Source organism: Adiantum capillus-veneris, chromosome 7 (genome assembly GCF_014529385.1).
Source record: "Adiantum capillus-veneris isolate H3 chromosome 7, ASM1452938v2, whole genome shotgun sequence".
Taxonomy (NCBI): domain Eukaryota; kingdom Viridiplantae; phylum Streptophyta; class Polypodiopsida; order Polypodiales; family Pteridaceae; genus Adiantum; species Adiantum capillus-veneris.
This window is the reverse complement of record NC_140937.1, coordinates 44,837,823-44,859,160: the sequence shown is the minus strand read 5'-3', so window position 1 is coordinate 44,859,160 and position 21,338 is coordinate 44,837,823.

Genomic DNA, 21,338 nt, shown 5'->3' with positions numbered 1-21,338 from the left:
GCACTTTTTATGCTTTCTCAAGCACACCACATTTGGCATACATATCAAGCAAAACAATGCCAATTTCGACATCATTTTTAAACAGTCTTTGACCAATTGTGAAGTTTCGTGTCCATACAAGCATCTTGTGTAGAGGCACACCCCTTCAAGATTCATGCGTAGGTGATTGCATCTAGAGAGAGGCACTCGCTTCACATCTGCTGAAAATGGCCTAGAGCTTTCTAGCCCAGCTCTCATTGCGCACTTGCCACAATCAATGTCGACATTCCAGACAGGAAGCTGCTGAAGCAATTTTTATGCTTTCTCAAGCGCACCATATTTGGCTCGACCAAGACAATGCCAAGCACGACATATTTTTCAACAATGTAGTTTTTGTGCCTATATTAGCATCTTGTGTAGAGCCACATGCCTTTAAGATGCCTGTGTCGATGATTGGAATTGGAGAGTTTTGGCACTGCTCTTGTTGCACAATCCCACAATAGTGCATTCCTTCGAGGTGACATTCCGGACAGGAAGCTCCTCCAACACTTTTTGTGCTTTCTCAAGCACACCACATTTGGCATACATATCAACCAAGACAATGCCAAGCACAACATCTTTTTTCAACAGCCTCTTACTAACAAAATAATATCGCAATCGGTGCATTTCAAGAGGCAACATTTCGGATAGGAAGCTCTTCAAGGACTTTTGATGCTTTCTCACGCGCACCACATTTGGCATGCATATCCAGCAAGACAGTGCCAAGCACGACAATTTTTTTCAACAGTCTCTAACTAAATGTTAAGTTTTGTGCCCATACTAGCATCTTACGTAGAGCCACATGCATTCAAGATGCATGCGTAGGTGATTGCATCTGGAGAGGCCCTCGCTTTGCATCTTTTGAAAGCAGCCTAGAGCTTTCTAGCCTTGCATCATTGCACACATCCCGCAATTAGTGTTGATTTTCCAGACGGGAAGCTCCTGAGGTAGTTTTTGTGCTTTCTCAAGCGCATATCAGCATCTTGCATAGAGGTTGCATCCGAAGAGAGGCCCTCGCTTCACATTTGCTGAAAACAACTGAGAGATTTCTAGCCCTGCTCTCGTTGCGCAACGAGTGTCGACATTCCAGACAAGAAGCTCCTGAAGCGATTTTTGTGCTTTGTTAAGCGCACCACATTTGGCACACTTTTCGTCCAAGACACTGCCAAGCACGACATCATGGCACGAAAGCTTTGGTCTATTACAAAAGGTTCTTGATAGGCATATTGTGCAGTCAACGCGCTCCAACATTTTGGACAGAATGCCCATCAAGAGCTTTCCATGCTTTCGTGAGAACATCGAGCAAAGCATGATAATTTTTTGCAACAATCCGTGTGACTAGCAATCTCATCATGAATTCTCTCACCCATGTCAACTTCTTTCATAAGACCACACACCTGCAATGTGCAAGCGTAAGTGATTGCATTGGGACAACTGCAAAGAGGCCTTCGCTATCCCGTGAGAACAACAAAGTACTTCTGTGAAGTAGCCACGTTGGGCTTATCTGTAATAGTGATGACAGATCGGACATGAGAACTTCTCATGCTTTTGTGAGTCTGCTTGATGTGATCACGAGTATTGCTTCTTCCCTGGAGTTGTTAGTGGTTTTGCTGCCTTTCTGTGGACATTGTAAGGGAACCACATTTGGCATACATATAAAGCAAAGCCTTGCCAAGAACAACCCGTTTCTGAATAGCTTGTGACTGACTAGCACTCTCATCATAAATTCTCTCACCCATGTCAGCATATTACGAAGGCTTTCAAGATGCTAGCATAGGTGCTTGCTTCATAGATGATTGCATTGGAGAAAGAACTTCTGCTTGCATATGCTTAGAACAACCTTGACGAGTTTTCTTGCCAACGTCCTGCAATCGACGCGTTCGAAGTGACTACCCATCTTGTGGTTTTTTTGTGAAGGCACCAAGAAAGAACAAAGGAAGACGATCTCCTGCTTTCATTGAAAGGCTGCAATTTTGACGATTTCTCAGTTTGTGCTGAGAAAGACGTCAGAGGGCCAAAATTGTAGTTTAGAGCAGGAATACGTCTTGACAAGTCGACTAATGAAGGCCATCATGCTTTCGTGATAGTACCACATTTGGCATACATATCAACCAAAGCATTACATGGCATGACATCCTTCACCAAGAGCGTTGGGGATAGACGTATTGCGTGCGAGGATGCAATGCACACTGTCAGTAATGGACTGATGTTGCTTGCGAAAGTCATGATCAGATTTGCTATATGAATTTGAATGCACACAAGGCATGCCAAGCACGACATCTTTTCTCAACAGCCCTTGACTAACAGTATCAGCCTGAATGTTTATGCCCATATCAACATCTTGCATAGAGCCACATACCTTCAAGATGGACGTGTATGTGATTGCATCAGGAGAGAGGCCCTAAAGTTTGGCCCTTTTGGAACAGGCAACATATGTGCCTTTGGTAACTTGGCTGGAATCTAGTATAAGGTTGAGCTATTGGCCCTGGTCCTGTTGTGCGTATCCCGCAACCTATGCATTCCAAGAGACGTTGTTCCAAGTCGCTGTCGCTGCAACGTCTGAACTCCATCGGTAGACTATATTGACGATATCAATCCATGATTTTGAGCATGGTAGAAATATAGCCTTCTTCTTGATTGAAGTGCGATGTCTCGCATTCGATCTACTGAGGTGTATCCTACGCTTCCGGTGATGGTCTATTCAAGCCTTAAGCTGGACTCAATCTGAATGATTCAATGCGATGAAAACCTTGTGATATCTAGTTACTAGTCACTTCTAAGCAACGAACAATGCAAGCGTTTGAAACAAACATGTACTTGGTGCTGGATTGTGCTGCTGTGGACTTTCGAGCTTGGAAGAGGCAAACGATAGAGCTGATTTTCCGAATGTCCCCTGCAAAGAATAAGTACGAAGCGTTAGAAAAGTAATAGCACAATGTTCAAGGTTCAGAGAGTAATCTCATTATTTGTATGTGTTCTTTCATTCTTATGTTATAGGAAAAAAAGAAAACGTGCTGGTGTCCTTGCACGGGGGAGTTTGCACAGTCCTCCCCAATTTTTATAATACGGGGGAACGTGCCATTCCCATGGCAGCATGCAATTTTCAATGTGTTCTTTCTACTGTGTTCTCAGCGTTCAAGTCTAGAATGTGGCACTTCTTACTCACCACACGCTGGAATATGTCGCTGTTGCAAATGTAGAGGAGATGTGTCCAAGGTTCTCTTGATTTGTTTGCAATGTAACACGGTAGAGTTAGACCATAACTAGTTGCGCCTGCAGAAACGAGCTGAGTAAGGTAGTTGAAGCTGGACATACTATTCAACTAGCCACTGGGTCTTGTTACACACAAAGCTACTATGATTGTTACGCGGGGAAGGCGCAGAGGCTTTACTGCAAAAGAAGGTCGATTCCAATATGCCGATGAGGCAAACAGTGACATTGTCAACCTTCTACTGCAGGAATGAATAGGGAGGAACTTGGCCTACAGAATCTATGATATTGAAGAATGCTCTCACCATGTCGACGAGGCAGGCTTTTCTAATTCATGGCTCTTTGCTTTCATGTGAACAGGCATAAGGTGTCAGTACAACAACTAGCTGGGCGTTGCCACTTCCAACACCATAGATACTCCTAGCACCATAGATCAAAGAATGAGTGGAAGGCAGAAGGGCCCGATGGTTCCATTAAAGCTCTGCGCGAACAAGTACTTCTAACTTTTGTCTCTATTGCTTTCTCTTATATGACTTCATATGTGAGTAGAAGCTGCTAATTAACCTCCTAATAAGTTGCTTAAGCATATGATAAATGCGAGCTATTTTGGAGCACATAAGAAAAGCATGGAAAGAGAAGGGTAATCTGTAGACCCACGTGCAGCAATGCTTGTTTGCTTCCTGTAGTACTAGCTACAAATAAGTCACAGTCTCGTGTAGCAATTACTACTGTGAGTATGTGTGTGTGTGGAAATTTTAACGTGCTGCGATGATGGCTTTGGTTGAAAGGAGGAGTATCAAAAGATGCTACTAGCTTCATAGCCTTCTCTCTCTCTCTCATACAGTGGCTAGAGACAAACCTGTAGACAAATTTTGGAAGATGATTACTCCTGGAACCTACGAACTGCTGTGGAAATTTTAACGTGCTGCGATGATGGCTTTGGTTGAAAGGAGGAGTGTCAAAAGATGCTACTAGCTTCATAGCCTTCTCTCTCTCTCTCTCTCTCTCTCTCTCTCTCTCTCTCTCTCTCTCATACAAAGGCTAGAGACAAACTTGTAGACAAATTTCGAAGCTGACTACTCGTGGAACCTGCGAACTGCTGTGGAAATTTTAATGTGCTGCGATGATGGCTTTGGTTGAAAGGAAGAGTGTCAAAAGATGCTACTAGCTTCATAGTCTTCTCTCTCTCTCTCTCTCTCTCTCTCTCTCTCTCTCTCTCTTTCCCTCTCTCTCTCTCTCTCTCTCTCTCTCTCTCTCTCTCTCTCTCTCTCTCTCTCTCTCTCTCTCTCTCTCTCTCTCTCTCTCTCTCTCTCTCTCTCATACAGTGGCTAGAGACAAACCCGTAGACAAATTTCAAAGCTGATTACTCCTGGAACTTGCGAACTGCTTGTGGAGACGATCGAATTGCTCCTGCGAACTGTGTGTGTGTGTGTGTGTGTGTGTGAGAGAGAGAGAGAGAGAGAGAGAGAGAGAGAGAGAGAGAGAGAGAGAGAGAGAGAGAGAGAGAGAGAGAGAGAGAGAGAGAGAGAGAGAGAGTAAAACGCATGTGGGAATGAATATGATGCAGGCCGAGCGAGTGTGGAGCTGCAGTGCACGGATACCAATGTACAGGTAACGGAGACGAAGGAGCAGAGCGGGCCGTTTTTTTAAAGAGATTTTGCAATGTTTTTTTATGGGCTATTGACGGCACTAGAACCACGTGGGCTGCGTAGTTTTTTTTAGAGCGTTTTTCACCTTTTTTTTTTTTGGATGTTGACGACTGGCCACGTGGGTGAATGACAGGGGAGGGATCCGAAAATCACCACTACGCTAATGAAGTAACCATTGCATAGCCTACATGTTACATATGGTCCAACAACATTTTCACATATTTTTCCAGGTTAAACTGTAGGCTACGTTCAAAAAATACACCAAATTGCCACTAAAAAAGTATAATTCTTGAAATTTTAAGTGCAAGGGTGTCTATCTAAAATCAACCTTGGATGTGGGTCATTCTCATGCACCGTATACTCCCATAATTACTCACGCAATGAAAAAAAACCACCACCTCAACTTTTTCTTATCAATAACAAAGGGATAGGATCTGATTTGGTGCAATGCTTTGGGCACATAGTTCTCGATCTTGGTTAGCTTGCAAGTCACACCAAAAAGTTCCTAAAGTGATGCTCTAGAAAACCTTGATATTTACACGAACCTTTGTAGTGTTTAGGGTGTGAGCTCACTTTGTAGAACCACAATCACAAGTGCATGTAGGGTCTCAAATCCCCTCTTCCACTTGGCAAAAACATATTAAATTTCAAGACGTAATTTAGAACAATATATTGAAGAGTTTAAGGCTCTCGATGAGATCAGTGAGGTAGCTGATCCCATTTAGTGAAGCCGTTGTAACAGCCAGTTCTTGGCATGGGTTGGTTCTTGATGACACCCAGGAAGAGGAATAAGAGGACGAGCTTGTCCGGAGAGAAAGGGGCAGATTTCATGTACTGTGTATCTTTTCTGTAGTCCGAGTATTCCACATTGGTGGAGGAGACGAGAAACATCTTTCCCCAACACACACGCCCCAGCTCCAGCCGTATCACACACTATTTTCAAATTGAGCCACACTTTTCTACAACCTGATCATCATGAGCCACCAGCTTTCCCCTCGTCATTCTGCTCCCAACTCCCCTCATTACGAGGATGCATCTATGCACCCGGAGTTTTCTCAAAACGACCCTATACAGCAAATGCCACAGGCAGTCTCTACTATGCTGGTTCAAGTCAACCAGACCAATCAGACCTTGCTCACTTACATCTCAACTAAGGTTAAGATGTCCTTCTCAGGACATCTTAACCTAGTTGGATCATTTCGACAATGTCACCAGTTATTATCATCAGTGGACCCTCGCAAGGCCATGGAATCATGGACCTTGTTGGAAGGTGTTGCAGCTACTTGGTTTGTCCAGCAACCAACAAGACGATGTCAAATCAGAATGGGTAACCTTGCATGCTCTCTTGGTTCAAAATTTTGCTAACAATAATGTTACACAAACGGCACTACAACAATTAGCCCTCAAGCAGCAGCAAGGTGAACATGTGGCACAATTCGTAGTCAAGCTCAATCAACTTTTGTTGCGGGCTGATCCCACCATGTATGAGGAGATGAAGCTGTTTTTTCTGTGGTCCCGCCTGCGCCATGATCTGTCGCATCGGGTACGAGATCAAGGACCCACTTCTTTTCATGCTGCAATACAGATTGCACAATGCATTGAGAGCGTTGGTCAGAATGACGTCAACAACATCTCAGTGTCACAACCAACTATCCTACAACAATCAACAGAGAACATCCCCACCCCCATGGAAATCGACATCCAATATGTTCAAATTGGCAATCACTGTGATTTACCAAGTCAAGATGCTCAAGGTCGCCCTAAGTGTTTCTATTGTAACAACTATGGGCATATACGCAAGTATTGCAGGCTACTTCGAGCCAATCAACAAGTCCAGAATGTGCAAGTGCAAGTGACTGATGCAGCCACTTTAGCAGCCCTTCTGGAAAACATACGAGCGGGTGGCTAATGGAGGGTAACCCTCCGCAAATTCAAGCTTCAAAAACTTCCGGTCACATGGTGTGTTTCACTTTAGTCCAGATACAGGGCACACCTCATGAAGCACTGTTAGATTCCGGGAGCACTATCTCCTCCATTAGTCAGCATTTAGTTGATCTTCTAGGCACTTCCACTAGCACAACCAGTCCCATATCTGCTTTTTTCCGTGATAACCAAAAACTTGACCATTAACACACAGTAGCACATTGCACTTTCTTATCTCGAATAAACAAGTCTCTCATCCATGCTATGTATTGCCTCGTCAATTGTTTCCTTTGACTCTTGGATGTGATTGGTTCATCAAAACTCGAGCTCAGTTACACTTTGATACACACCATTTGGTTTTACCTTGCACTCTCCCCATTCTCGTAATGTGTTCAACCAGAGGTCCCAATTTTGTACACACATAGTACACATTGGTGGATAAGACTACACATACACAACACATTCAGTCTTTGTTGGCAAAGTTCCCTAAGCTTTTTTGAAACCAGCCTACCACTTCACAAATTAACTTTCCACCCAATAACTCCATCAACACGGGTGATGCTGCTCCCGTCCACATGGCTTCTCACCGCCGATCTCATTTAGAACATCAAAGAATCAATGACGTTGTCCAAGACATGCTACAGAAGGGTGTCATTCAACCCTCATCAAGCGACTAGGTCTTTGAACCTCATCTTGTCCATAAGGATGACGACACTTACCAATTCTGCGTTGATTTTCGCCCTTTGAACAAGGTGACAATTCATGATAGGTATCCCTTACCGCGCATTAATGGTTTGCTTGATCAATTAGGAAGATTGCGGTATTTTACATCCCTTGACCTTGCCACTGGCTATTGGCAGATCCCTTTGAACCCCGATGATGCACACATTGCTTTTAGGACCCCTATGGGATTATTTCAATTCACCCGGGCTATCAGATGCTGCAAGTTCTTTCCAATGGAATGCCTACACCATTTTTCAAGATCTCATACTCAAGGGTGTTCTTCTAGTATACTTAGATGAAATTCTAATACATACCCCCATGCAGATCCTAGAAGAAGTCCTAAAACGGGTACAAAAATTTACCCTTTAACTCCAACTTCGCAAATGCAAATGGTGTAATTCATAGCTCAAATTCTTAGGCTTCATTATTTTAGCTGAGGGCATCCAGGTTGATCACTCTAAGTTCATGGCTGTCCAGGATTATCCCCCTCCTACTTCAGAGAAAACTCTGCAAAGTTTTTTAGGGATGGCGAAATTTTCACTACGATTTGTCCAAAATCTGTCAGCTATCACTTACCCTCTTCGCCAACTCTTAAAGAAGAATGTCAAGTATGTGTGGAGTGCATCTTGTCAGTGAAGTTTCGATACTTTTAAATGGGTAATCCAAGAAGCGGCTTTGTTGGCACACCCCAATTTTCAGAAACCATTCAAGCTTCAAACAGATGCCTCCAACCACGGTTTGGGAATTGTTTTATTGCAGGAAGATGGTATGGGTAAGTGGTAGCCGACATCTTGCTACAACGCTTCCCAACATTTGGCACCGTTGCCTGGGATCGATAACCTAAGCTAGTGAGTATATGATATTTAGAATAGAGTAATTTTCCTACTAATTTCATTGGTTTTTGAGTGTGTGTAACTCAATTTTGGTTTGATTTGATGATATTGTGCAAGCAATTGATGCTAATGTTGAGTTATGAATACCCCAAACTCCCAATTTCACTAATTTCATACTAACCCTTGCTAATTTCGCTTCATTTCCATGCTAATTGTACTAATTTCATGTTAATTTTTGACTAACTTTGCTTAACTAACCACTAACATTGAAGTGTAATGTATGTTTAATCTCCTTGTAAGGGGTGGAATTATCATTTTAATCAAGTTAATTGTGCTAATTTATGCCTAATTTGATGATTTGAGTGTTTGATTTTTGGCCTATAATCAATTTTGGGCCGATTTGATGGTGCACACACTTGTGTATGCAATGATGCGTCTTCCCGTGGAGCGAAGGAATAGCTTGGAATGTGATTACAATGTAAGTGCACTCACTTGCTCATGTTAAATCTTGATTGATTAATGTGATTCAATGTGCTAATTATTTGCTAAAATTAGGTGTGTACCTTCATTGACCTACACTTTGCACCTAATTTGATTCACTTGGAATGAAATTTATAGTCAAATTTTAATTAATGAACTTTGTGTGTGCACGTAATCTTGAGTGTGTGCATGCATATAAAGTGATGGAATTGATGGTATATGAGAATCCAATCATGTAATTGATCTGTATGCTAGGCTAATTCAATCATTGGATAAGCTTAATTGCCAAAAATTTGGGCAAAAATTGAGTGTGTGTGTGCCTATCCAAGACCACTTGATTTTCTATGATTGATGGTCAATTAGGGCACTTAAATGATTTTTGATTGTAAAATATTCATAAAAAGTGGGTGCAATCATTAGGTGTAAGCCTAAATGGATTGCCAATTGAGCCAAATTTGAATTTTTGTGCTTAATTTTTGAGTGTGTGCATTGCTTGATTGGGTAAAAATAGTGTTAAATTTTTAGAAATTTAGCATGCATGCATTCACTTATGCTTGATTGAGTTTTCAATTTGAGCATTGCAATGTGGAATTGATGTAATTTTTGCTTAAAATTTTGGCCTAAATTTGGGTGTGTGTGCCTACTCAATGGCATGTGCAATCCGGTGCTTGAATGAATAATTGGTATTTTTAACCAATTATGATGATTAATTTGGCCAAATAATTGATGTGTGTGTCACAATTGACTTGAAGGTTGAGATAAAAATCACTCAATTGATGCTAAATTGTGTAGATCTTTAGTGTATTTTCATCCTAATGATGAATCAATTTGATAAACATGGAAAAATTGCACTAATGTGTGTGTCTACTCAATGGCATGTGCAATCCGGTGCTTGAATGAATAATTGGTATTTTTTACAATTATGATGATTAATTTGGCCTAAAAGATCGGTGTATATGAGATTGATTGACTTTGGATGATTCAATTGGTACTCAATTGAAGATGATTTATGTGATTACCATTATGATCGGTGTGCCAATTTGATTAAAAATGTTAAAAAACTCAATGATTTGTGCATGTGCAAATGCTGTAATCAACTTTGTAGCTATGCAAACCTAAATGACAAATCCGATTGGATTTGGATGATTAGGGCCATGAGATATGAGCAATTAAATTTGCAATAATTAAAAATCGGGTTTAAAGTTTTGTACCAAATTGGTATGCATATTTATGGATAATGGTATGAGTAACACGAGTTGCAATGATTGATAGGTTGGATTGAAGTGGCAATTGAAAGAAAAATTGCGCATTAATCAAGCATGAGGGAATCTCCCAATTGATTATAAATTGACTCGATTTTGAAATTCGAATTGCAAATTTCAATTGAAGTGGAGAATGATAGACTGCATGTTGATATATACAAAATTTTGGTGCATGGCTAATTACTTGTACTAGTGAACAAGCATACATTCACGTTCTCTGTTGTCGCCTTGCTTGGACACGGGCCACTTGCCCGCCTTCTCGGCCTCGCAGTCATGTTGCCCATGCCTTTGGCCCACTTCACACACACACACACACACACACACACACACACACACACACACACACACACACACACACACACACACACACACACACACACACACACACACACACACACACACACACACACACACACACACACTCACTAAAGGCAGCGGCGAGCCTTGTCGTCTTCTGAGGCCCGCACAACACACTTGCTGCCGATCGATGGCCTTGGCTTACCCCTCAAGCACCCTATCTCTTGCACATGCTACCTCAGGCTACTCTTGCTCTATACATTGCTGACAATTCACGAAGAAAAAAAAGATAAAAATGAAAAAAATTTATACATCATTGACTTTTATTCCAAGGAAGGGGGGATTCCCACCCCTATCTCCATCCCTAGCTCGTACAAAACAACATACGATTGTTTGGCCAACGAAATCCCAAAGAGTTTGTTTAGGATTGGTCTTGAACAAAATTAGTTCAAAACAATGAAACAAAAGGGAGATTCAAATACAGGCTAAAAAAGGTACTTTGGCCATCAAAGAGCTATCATGCACGTTAGCCTGGATTGATCACTTATGCGAGAAATAAAATTTTACAATCTCTTATATTATGAGTTCTACACTTGTATATAAGTGATTCATGAGCTACCCGTCTTTCACTAATGAGATTCATTGCCTTGGGCTGAGCATTATGATAGTTCATGTTTGATTGATTAAATGGAAAAACTCTTTGTATGCATGCGGGTCATGAGCGCTATGTTGGACAAAGAGTTGATGATTGTGACTTTGTGCTTAAACTTGGCATTGCTTTTGCATTTTAGTGCTTAAAATGTATGCAAAAATCCTTGCATAGCACTGAGCTTCATGAATGGCCATGAGATAGCATTGAACATGATTTTTAGTGCTTGTATTGTGTTGACCATATGAATGTATAGCACTAATGATCTTTTTTGAAGGGATGGTGGCCAATGATACAAAACAAGGTTTTGATGCCTCGAGGGAGCTTCAATTCACTTCATCTTATGCTCTCTTTTTCCCTTGCTATGCATGACGTATGAGTGCAAGTTGGATGTGATCATCGAGGGTGTGCATTGAAAGTTTGGGCTTGGCATTGATTGTACATTTTTAGTGTTTGATTTAAATGGAAGATCCTTGCATAACACTAACATTGATCTTGTTTGATGGACAAGAGTGAGCATTAAAATTTTGGGCTTGTGATTGATTGAGCATGGTTTTAGTGATTGTGTTGGATGTTCAAATGTTTAAAAACACTAATGATTTGAATTGTTTTGAAGGGATGTGGGCAGGTGTGTGATTTTATTGATCCAAGAAGGGTCATCATTGCAAGAAATTGCAAAATTTGGTTAGTTAGAGCCATTCCAATTGTTTGGATTAAAAATTGTATATATGCTAGCTCATAGCTTGGTCAAAAGTTAATTTTTTTCATTTTGAGCTAGTGTTTATCCAACTTTTTGAGCTTTCAAGTACATAATTTGGCTAATGAGAGCCATTCATTTTCATTTCATCAAGTTGCAGTCATCTCTAGCTCATAGATTACTCTAAAAATTTGTAAAAACTTCACTTGAGCTAGTTGTTAGCCAACTTTTTGGAAAGCTTTAAATTGTAAAATTCGGCTTTTAAGAGCCACATCGTTTCAAAAGTTGCATTATTTTCAGCTCTTGGCTTGTTTTTAACTCTATATTTGATTGAGCTAGAAACTATATTTGATTGGCTTGTTTTTAACTCTATATTTGATTGAGCTAGAAACTAATCAACTTCTGAATCATGCATGAGAGACTAAAAATTGTAAAATTTGCTTATGTAGAAGCTCATTTTATTTCTCATGGTTGTTATGTATGCATAAATTTGCTACAAAGAGCATCATGTGCATAACCAAAGACACTTTTTTCCCTTGGGTTTTTTCCCTTTGGAAAATCCGGGTATGCAAGACCCTAGCATTAGGTTTTCATTAATGTTTTTTTGTGTGTGCTTTTGGCTTTCAATAAAAGGCCTTCGGAGCTTGTGTTTACACTTAGCTTCAAATCAACTTGGATTTTAATAAAAAGATCAAGAGACTTCTCTACACAAAGGGGATGCTTGCTCAAGGATGCTCAAAGAGCATGAATAGGTGTAATCCTTCCATGATTTTTCTCTTTTTGTTCATCTCTCCATTCTCTATGCTTGGCTTAAGTAATTTTTTGCTTCTAAGCTATGATTCTTTCATGTTCAAAAGCTAGGCATACTAAAGTTTCAACACTTTGCTTTGTGAATATTAACTCATCAGAAAAAAAATAGGTTTTATGTATGCTAAAAATAGGTAATTGTCCTTGACCTTAGGTTAATATAGGATCATTTCTTGCTAGTCCTAAACTCTTAGTGATAGTCTTAATACTCCATTCATTTTTAACACGACTTAGGTCTGAAATAATGAAGCAAAAAGTGTCAAGAAAAAGTAGCAAAAATGCTACTAGACACATGAAAAGAAAATTTCTATGTTATGTTGTGTCTATGTGAGGCCTAGCGTCTTATTGGCACTTGGCAGGCAAGGGGAATCAACTTGGCTCACTTAGTCAAGGCCCTAAACCGATGCCCTGGGCTGATAGGGGTTAGCCGTCACCTTGGTAGGCTAGTAGATTCTTGGAACACCTTTTTGAGGGTTCAAGGAGCCAAGAGTCGTACCTAGACTTGCCTTGGGGTGGTAGCCTTGTGTTGTGATTTACTTTTTCCTATGAATGACAAAAAACAAAACTTCCATGAGCTTCAAAAAAGCTATGAGAATGTACTAATAGATTATGAGCTTTTTTATAGCCCGTAGACATGATAGACTTGAATGATTTATTAATATGGGTCACATAGTTTTTATGCTAGTGGGTTTATGAACTTGGATTAGCTTAGGGTCTTAATTGATTGCTTGTGTTTCATGCATAAAACTGAAATTTCAAGTGGTTTAATCTTCATGATAGTTGAGTGTTTTTTTGCTTTATGTTGTTTAGTTTTTGACTATGATTCACCCATCTTTTAGAAGAAAAAAAATTCACTTTGCATGATTGCTCATTGTACTTCATGTTTTTATCCTTGTTGGCCTTTGATGTTCATTACTTGTTCTTATGTTTTGCAGCTCAATGTTTCTTCCATGGACATGCTTTCTACCATGTCACCATGTTTTGCTTCACCAGCACACGAGGACGTGTGCCAAATTAGGAAGGGGGAAATGTTAGCAGTGGCTAACACAGGCTACACCGAATATGCATCAAGCGGGAGATATGCTATGGTTGTGCATAATATTTCCAACTCACTTTGTATAAGTCTTGGGCTCACTTGGAGTTCCAAAGTTGTATATGCTAGCTGGGAGGCTCAAACTTAAACCCATAGTAGAAGGGATTGTGGTGAAAGCCTTTATGCAAGGAGGCTTCATTCTTAAGTATCCACTCTTGAGGATCCACTTTTGAGAGCTCCCTCTCTCTTGAGTGTTCACTCTATGGCCTAGCCTTGAGCTTAATGCCTATGCTTAAGAGGCTAGTGCTAATCATTGTAATTAGAGTAAGCTCTTCTTGATTAATCTAATTTCTATTTTCTCATTAGTCTTATCTTCTCTACGTTTCATTATGTCATGGAGTAGTATTACACTCTTATTATTTTAGATTTGAGAGAGGTATGTACTTCTTGCTATTAACCACTCCTATTCTTCTACAAGCATTCGATTTGTGATATTTAGCATCACTAATTAGGTTGATTAAGTTGGATCTTAATCTTGTAATTAGTGTGTGCGCCCTATTGTTTGCTTGTGTGTAGGTAGGTTTTATGGTACTCTAGCACCATTCACCTCGTGTGAGTAGCTATTGATGAAGTGCTGTGATTGACATGTGGTAATTAGTGTGTGCTTATCATTAGCGTCCTTGGGGTTTCTAGTCTATGGTAAGTCGGACTTCGGTGGACTTGATGTGTGTAGGAGTTGATTGATTAGTGATTAGAGTAGGTTTAGAGTTAGTCTTGCCATGCTAATCTCTACTTGCACTGGAGAGGTAATCTCTTGAATCCTCTATTTCTATTCATCTGATGCTCGTGCTTCCATGCCCTAGCCGGGTTGCCAAATCACGGATTTGATAATTGTGTGGGTTGCGATTAGGTTGTGCTACAACGTCTACCAACATTTGAATGTTAGCAGCGGCTAACGCAGTCTACACCGAATATACATCAATCGGGAGATATGCTATGGTTGTGCATAATATTTCCAACTCACTTTGTGTAAGTCTTGGGCTCACTTGGAGTTCCAAAGTTGTATATGCTAGCTAGGAGGCTTAAACTTAAACCCATAGTAGAAGGGATTGTGGTGAAAGCCTTTAAAAGGAAGCCTTTATGCAAGGAGACTTCATTCTTGAGTATCCACTTTTGAGAGCTCCCTCTCTCTTGAGTATTCACTCTATGGCCTAGCTTTGAGCTTAATACCTATGCTTAAGAGGCTAGTACTAATCATTGTAATTAGAGTAAGATTTTCTTGATTAATCTATGTTGACCGCTGGGTCAACAACACAACATAGCTCAAGTTTCGTACCAAAGTCTTATCTTTTGCGAGTTATGAAATGCTGCGGATTATGGCTATAAATGTCATTTGTAATGAGTAGTTATTCTAGTTTCAGAAGCCGGGGTGCAATGGCACTTCCAGATTGTAAATACAAAGCCATTTGACCCTTTCAACCCCATTTTTGGTTAAACCTAAGGTAGCCTTAGTATATAAGGTACCTAGGTCATTTTGTAAAGAAGACTTTTATCATAATCAAAACTTAGCGCTGCCGTCTACTGTGTGTGAGAGAGAAAGAGAGTGAGCGTGAGCTTCATTCTCTCGCTACGCCCGGCTCGCTCAACACATTGGAGATCCGACTGCACCATTGTTGTAGGCTCGAGGAGAGCTACGCGACGACGCCAAGCATTCCACGCGAGAAGAAGTGCACACGCCGACGCATCTACGAGCTATTTGTGGCCGTAAGTGTATCAAACGATGTCTGTTTTCTGCGTGCTAGTAGTCTATAGAATCGTGGCGACATAAGCTACGCATATGTACTCATAAATTTCAGTTTCGGGCACTTTCAAAATTCAGCTCTATCATCCTACGCGTTTTCCGCAGATGGGTTTAGAGTGAGGGTTTTGAGTGTAGAAGCTTAGGGACAGGTGTATCCTAGTGAGGGGATGGTGTTCCTTAAGTTTCGTATGAATCTGGCATGATTAGGTGAGTTACCTTCCGTATGTGTGTATGTGGCTAGGTGGTGTAGTTGAGAGCAGTGAGGTTCTTGATTGTGGTTTAGTTGGCCTTCCAGAGTGTTGTATGTGTAGGATGGTCTCAGCCTGACAAGCTAAAGAGATTTCCTCCGTGTGCCTATCGTGTCATCCGTGTCCTCGATTGACATTATGTTGATCTAGGTAGTGTTTGCATGCACTTCATGGGTGTGTGAGTAGCTTCCCGTCCAACATTGGCGCCGCTGCCGGGGACACAAGGACCTAAGTAGGTTTCCTACTAACACTCGTGTGATGGTTGCTTGATTTTGTTTCGGCTAAAGAAAGCATTTTTCTTAAGTGGATCCGGAAGAGGATATTCCGCGATCAAGTGGATAGCGAGGAAGCGTGTGTCTTGCCGAGGGTTTGCGACTAGATAGGTTTAGTTAGGATCTGAGGATTAGAGTAGTTGTTGGTGGTCGAGTGATTTGTGAGGTGATAAAAGCGTTTACTAGTCCGTGTGTGGCAGTGAAGCGTTTTTCTACTCATAGATGCAAAACCCCATATGATTTGTAGGAGTAGCTTTAGGTAAGTGATTCGATTATGATCTAGAGCTATTCATCATTGAATTATTTGCTAAAGTGCTTGATTGCATTTGAAATCACGGAAAAGTGTGATTTTGAGGGTAAAAATGCATTAAACAAGCTTTTGTGGATATTTTTGTATGACTGACTGATGCTGTGTATATAAAAGAGCATTTGCAAGGGTTCTGTGAAGAAAACTTGCAATTCTGTAAACATAGACATCTTACGCGTAGGATGTCTCAAGGGGGTTCTGGAGACCAAATTTGAAAAGTCTGACTGCACCAGTGGGTTCAGAGGGTAGTTTTACCCTACTAACATATTGACTTGGGTGTTTTTCCCTAATTTTGTTGACCAAAAGCCAAAAGGCGGAGTCAGAAAACGTAAAAATTCAAAAAAGGCTTAAATTGAGTGATTGTTGCATGTTTTTGCAATTGTGAAGCATGCTTGCACTTGCTGAGAGCATCAGGAAGCATCAAGGACACTTCAGTCTGAAAAAATCAGTAGTAGACATCCTACGCGTAGGATATCTACAGGGTGATCTGGTGGAAATTTCAAAAATCTGAGGTTACCAGTGTGTTTAGAAGGTAGGTTTTACCCTATTTTCACCTGGAAAGTGGAAATTTGACCAAATTTTGACAGATCAAGACCAAAAGATGAGAATGGCCAGACATCCTACCCAAATTGTGTCCAAGGCATAATTTTTGAGACCAAACCATAGGGTGACTTCATGTGTATGTTATACATGATGTTTTGAGTGCATGTGAGAGTTTTCAGCTCATTTGGGTGAGAAAATTGGGTTTTAAGCAGACTTTAGTATTTTTGACTGAAAAAGGCAAGAACAGCTAGTTGTGGGGTCTTTTGACATCCAAATTAAAATCTAAGCATAGCATTGGGTTGCTGACATCAAGGGGAAGCTGTGGGACAAGTATGGGGTCAAACAGGCCAAAAAGATATCCTACGCGTAGGATGTCTTCTGTGTGATTTAAGACTCTAAACACATTTCCGAGCATACCACAGTGATCAGCACCTTAAGGAGAGTCTGTGATTCAAATTTGGGTTCATTCTGAGCAAAAACACATCCTACGCGTAGGATGTCTAAGGCATGATTTGGAGGCCAAATTCAAACTGTGGACATAGCATGCTGTCATATAGCCTTAGATAAGCCTCCTAGTCAAATTTTGTCCAATTTGGAGTTGATTTGACTTGGAAATTCATCAGAACAGACATCAGGTTTTTGGAACAGATTCTTGATCATTTGACCAACTTATAGGTGTTAGAATCAAAAAGTAAAAATAGCTGTGAGTTAAGCACATCAAGGGGAAGCTACAGTGCAAGTTTGAGCTGAAAGAGAGCAAAAAGACATCCTACGCGTAGGATGTCTTCAACTTGATTTAGGACTCCAAACCAACTTATGAGCACACCACTGTGATCAACACATCAAGGAGAAGCTGGGGTGAAAATTACAAGTCATTCTGAGCAAAAAGACATCCTACGCGTAGGATGTCTAAAGGCCAATTTAACATCCAAAGGAAATTCTAAGCATACCATTGTGTTGCTGGACTTAAGGGGAGTCTCTGGACCAAATTTTGTTAAATTCTGAGCATATAGACATACTACGCGTAGGATGTCTCCAAGCCAGTTTTAGGGTCCAACTGTACTTTTGACCATACAGAAGTGTTCACAATGTCACAAAGATCCCAAATCTTTTTTCAAAATTGAATTTGGACTCATTTTGACCAGTCCAAACTGCATTTCACTGTTTTGGCCATAACTTTCACAAACGGTATCGGATTGGAAAAGTTTTTATATCAAAATGTAGCTTGAGAGCGGCTCTACAGATCTCAAAACGTAGCTTGAGAGCGGCAACCATTTAGTTCAACTTTGAAAAAAACATCGTTTAAGGCCTCAAAATTCATCCGCAAGTTAGGGGTGTCTAAAAGCGACAATGTATGAGAATTGTGACGAAACGGATGCGCTTTTGGACATAGTTTCGACTTTTCCCTAACCAAAGCACTTGAACACAGTTGACTAAGTCTACTTGAACCAAGCAAAAGCTCTTAAGCCTAGAAATCATGTCTACCCTAGATTCAAACGCAGCTTACACAAGCTTGGAGATCCCGACGATAGAGGAATATCCTCCCACAATGGATCTTCCAAACTTGCAATTGATAAAGACCCATCTTATTGAGAGAGTTTGGATGATTGGTCATGAGAGTGAAGGACTATATAGATACATTGACGACAATGAGGTCAATCTTTATAGGTGCTTAGATCCATACATAGAAGAGATAACGGATTACAAGCTCTTATATGTTTACACATACGGAGTCGACTGTCAATGGAGATCTATAGTTGTCGACAAGTATGGACGAGAATACAGAGTTGTAGAAAGCACAAATCCACAGACTGTACTAGAAAGAGGTGGATATTTGGTCAATGAAGGACCACCAATGCCTCCACCAAACACGAGAATTCCTATAGGAATTCCAGGAAGAGAGCCACCAGGATTCCCTTCAAGAGCGATAACGAGAGAAGGATTGGGAGAGTCTCTTGTTAGACTTGTAGACAATTGACGAGTTAGACCATCCCAAGTCCAGAAATGGGTAAACAGAAAATACTCCGGAGATGAAGATCCGAGGGATCACGTAACGGCTTTTAGAAGAGTGATTAGGGCAGAGGAAGTTTCAGATTTTGCGACACAGTTTGCAGGATTTGGATTGACTCTAGAAGATGATGCAGCTACATGGTTCGGCTCGGTGGAAATATGGGATTTTGAGACCCTAGATGAGCTGTTTGAGGAGTTTATTGAAGAATTCTCGCTAAAAGGCATTGCTCACAACACGGTCTCGCAAATCCATAGATTCAAACAGAAAGAGGATGAATCAGTACGCAAAGCATCATTACGGCTCAAGAGATATGTTAAGCTCTGTCCAAGAGCGGAATTACCTACGCAAGCACGACTGATGTTGATCTTTATCCAGGGAATGAGAGATGAGGGCCTTCAGAAGGATCTGCATATGACGCTAAACGAGTTGATCAAAGAAGCTCTTTATCTAGTGGATAACTGTGAGGCATACAAAGAAAAGGACTTAAAGAGTGAAGGAGATGACACATCCTCTCAGCACAGTGTTTCACAGATAAGTGAGTCCATTGCCAAGCCAACGACACCTATTGATCAAGAAAAGCTTATCGACGACTTGGTCAAGAGGTTGATTCCTCTTGTAAGGTTTGATTCGGGAGAGCCGAAGTGGTGTGAAATTGAGAGAAAATGGACGAACCATACGAGGGAAGAGTGCTATTATAGCATGGAAAATGCTAGGGAGAGGTATGTACAACCTGTTCCAGAAGCACCTACTCCACCTAGATACATTACGGGGAATGCGCTAGGACCAATAGGAGTTTTAAGACCACAGCTTGTCTTAGGACAACAACCTCCGCTGCCAGGTGCTAGAATTCAGGTAGACATGAGATACATGCCAATGATGAAAGCATCAAATAAACCAACGCCAGTACCAACTACAATGTGGTATAGCGACCAAAGTGGGTACTACCCTTCGGAGAAACAAAATGTGAGAGCAACACATGGAGTGGTGAGGCCGGTACAACCTCCACCTCCTGGGTTTCAATCAAAAGAAAGAAGGTATGAAATGGACGAAAAGACATTGCGATTCGTTGCAAATAGCGGCTTATCTAGGTCAAAGCTTGCTTATAGCCAAGAGGAAATGCTAAAAGAATCTCCTCAACCAGAGACAGATTGTCACAAAAGTCATGACAACCACTTGGTCAAACAATGTCTTCATACGGAGATCACTGAAGTAAATGCCTATTGTCTTGAGTGTGGCATCACTCACTTGATCCCCGATTGCCCGAAAAAACCAAACCAAATCAGGAAAATCACGACAAATGTATCAGGGATTGTTCAGCTCCCTAGTAGCTCAGAAAATGAAAATGTTGTACCAGTCCAAGTGGTTACGAGAGCACAAGCCCAAAAGAAAGCTGATGAGAATCCAGAGACAAAGAACACGGAAGGTGACATGAGTCCAGAGACAGATGATGGACCAAAGACAGACGCACCTAGTCAGAAAACCAAGAGCAAACGAAATAGTTGGAAAGCTAGAAAGACTAGGATGAAAGCACGCAGGGAACGAGAGCAAAAATCCCTAGCTGAGAAGCTTACCGAAGCTCAGGAGAAGATAAAACAACATGAGGAAAAGGAGGCACCTTCTCTTACACTGATGGTTAAACCTCTAGAAGAACCATCCACGGATGAGAAACCGAGAAGTGCTAGTTCAGGAGGATCTGTGTTGGTAGATAAGGTTAATGAGACATTAGATGCCCTCTTGAAAGCCTATGATGCGAGGCTCAAAAACAATCAAACCCAAGAACAAAGGTGGATGACATATCCCTATACGGAACTAGAAAAGAAAAGGTTTGAAATGTGCCATAAAATGATTCAAACAGCCCAAGATTTACTAGAACCACCAGGTGCAAAAACCGAGGATGTGATCCGTGTCATGCCTACACAAGTAATTCCACCAAACCAAGAACTAAAAGAGCCAGATTCTAGTCATGAGCACAGACCAAAACTCAAAGACCCAGCATTAGAACCAAGGATAGTACTGAATACCACGGATAACTCTTCCGAGAGATTTCACCAAGCTATACCTGAGGATTGTAAAGAGATAGATGGTCTTGACGAATTGTGGAAACAAGTTAGAGAGGCCAATGAAGCCGATGACCTAAGAAGACGAGTAGACAAGACTAGTGAACGAGGAGTGTTTCTACCACCAATAGAGGAATTTGAGACTGGATCTCAAATGAATCTAGACGTGCAATCGTGTTGGGGCGACAAAGGATCTGTACAATCTATGGATAGTCAAACCCATTCGCTAACAACACTACCATCCTACATGGGAGAGTACGAGACCAAGTCAGATGTGGTTGCAGTCCCATCAAAGAGACTGTCTCCCAACAAGGCCATCGATTCAAAGGGGCTAGTAGATATTCTGTCTACCCCAGTCACCTGTACAATAATGTTAGCCAAGTTGCTCAGAATAAGACCAAACATGTGGGATAATGTGGGTAAATGTCTAGAGAAATTTGGTGTAAAAACCTCAATGACTCAAATCGAGGAAGGCATCAAAGAGCTTGAAATGCCTCAACTAAATACTAGGCCAGTGC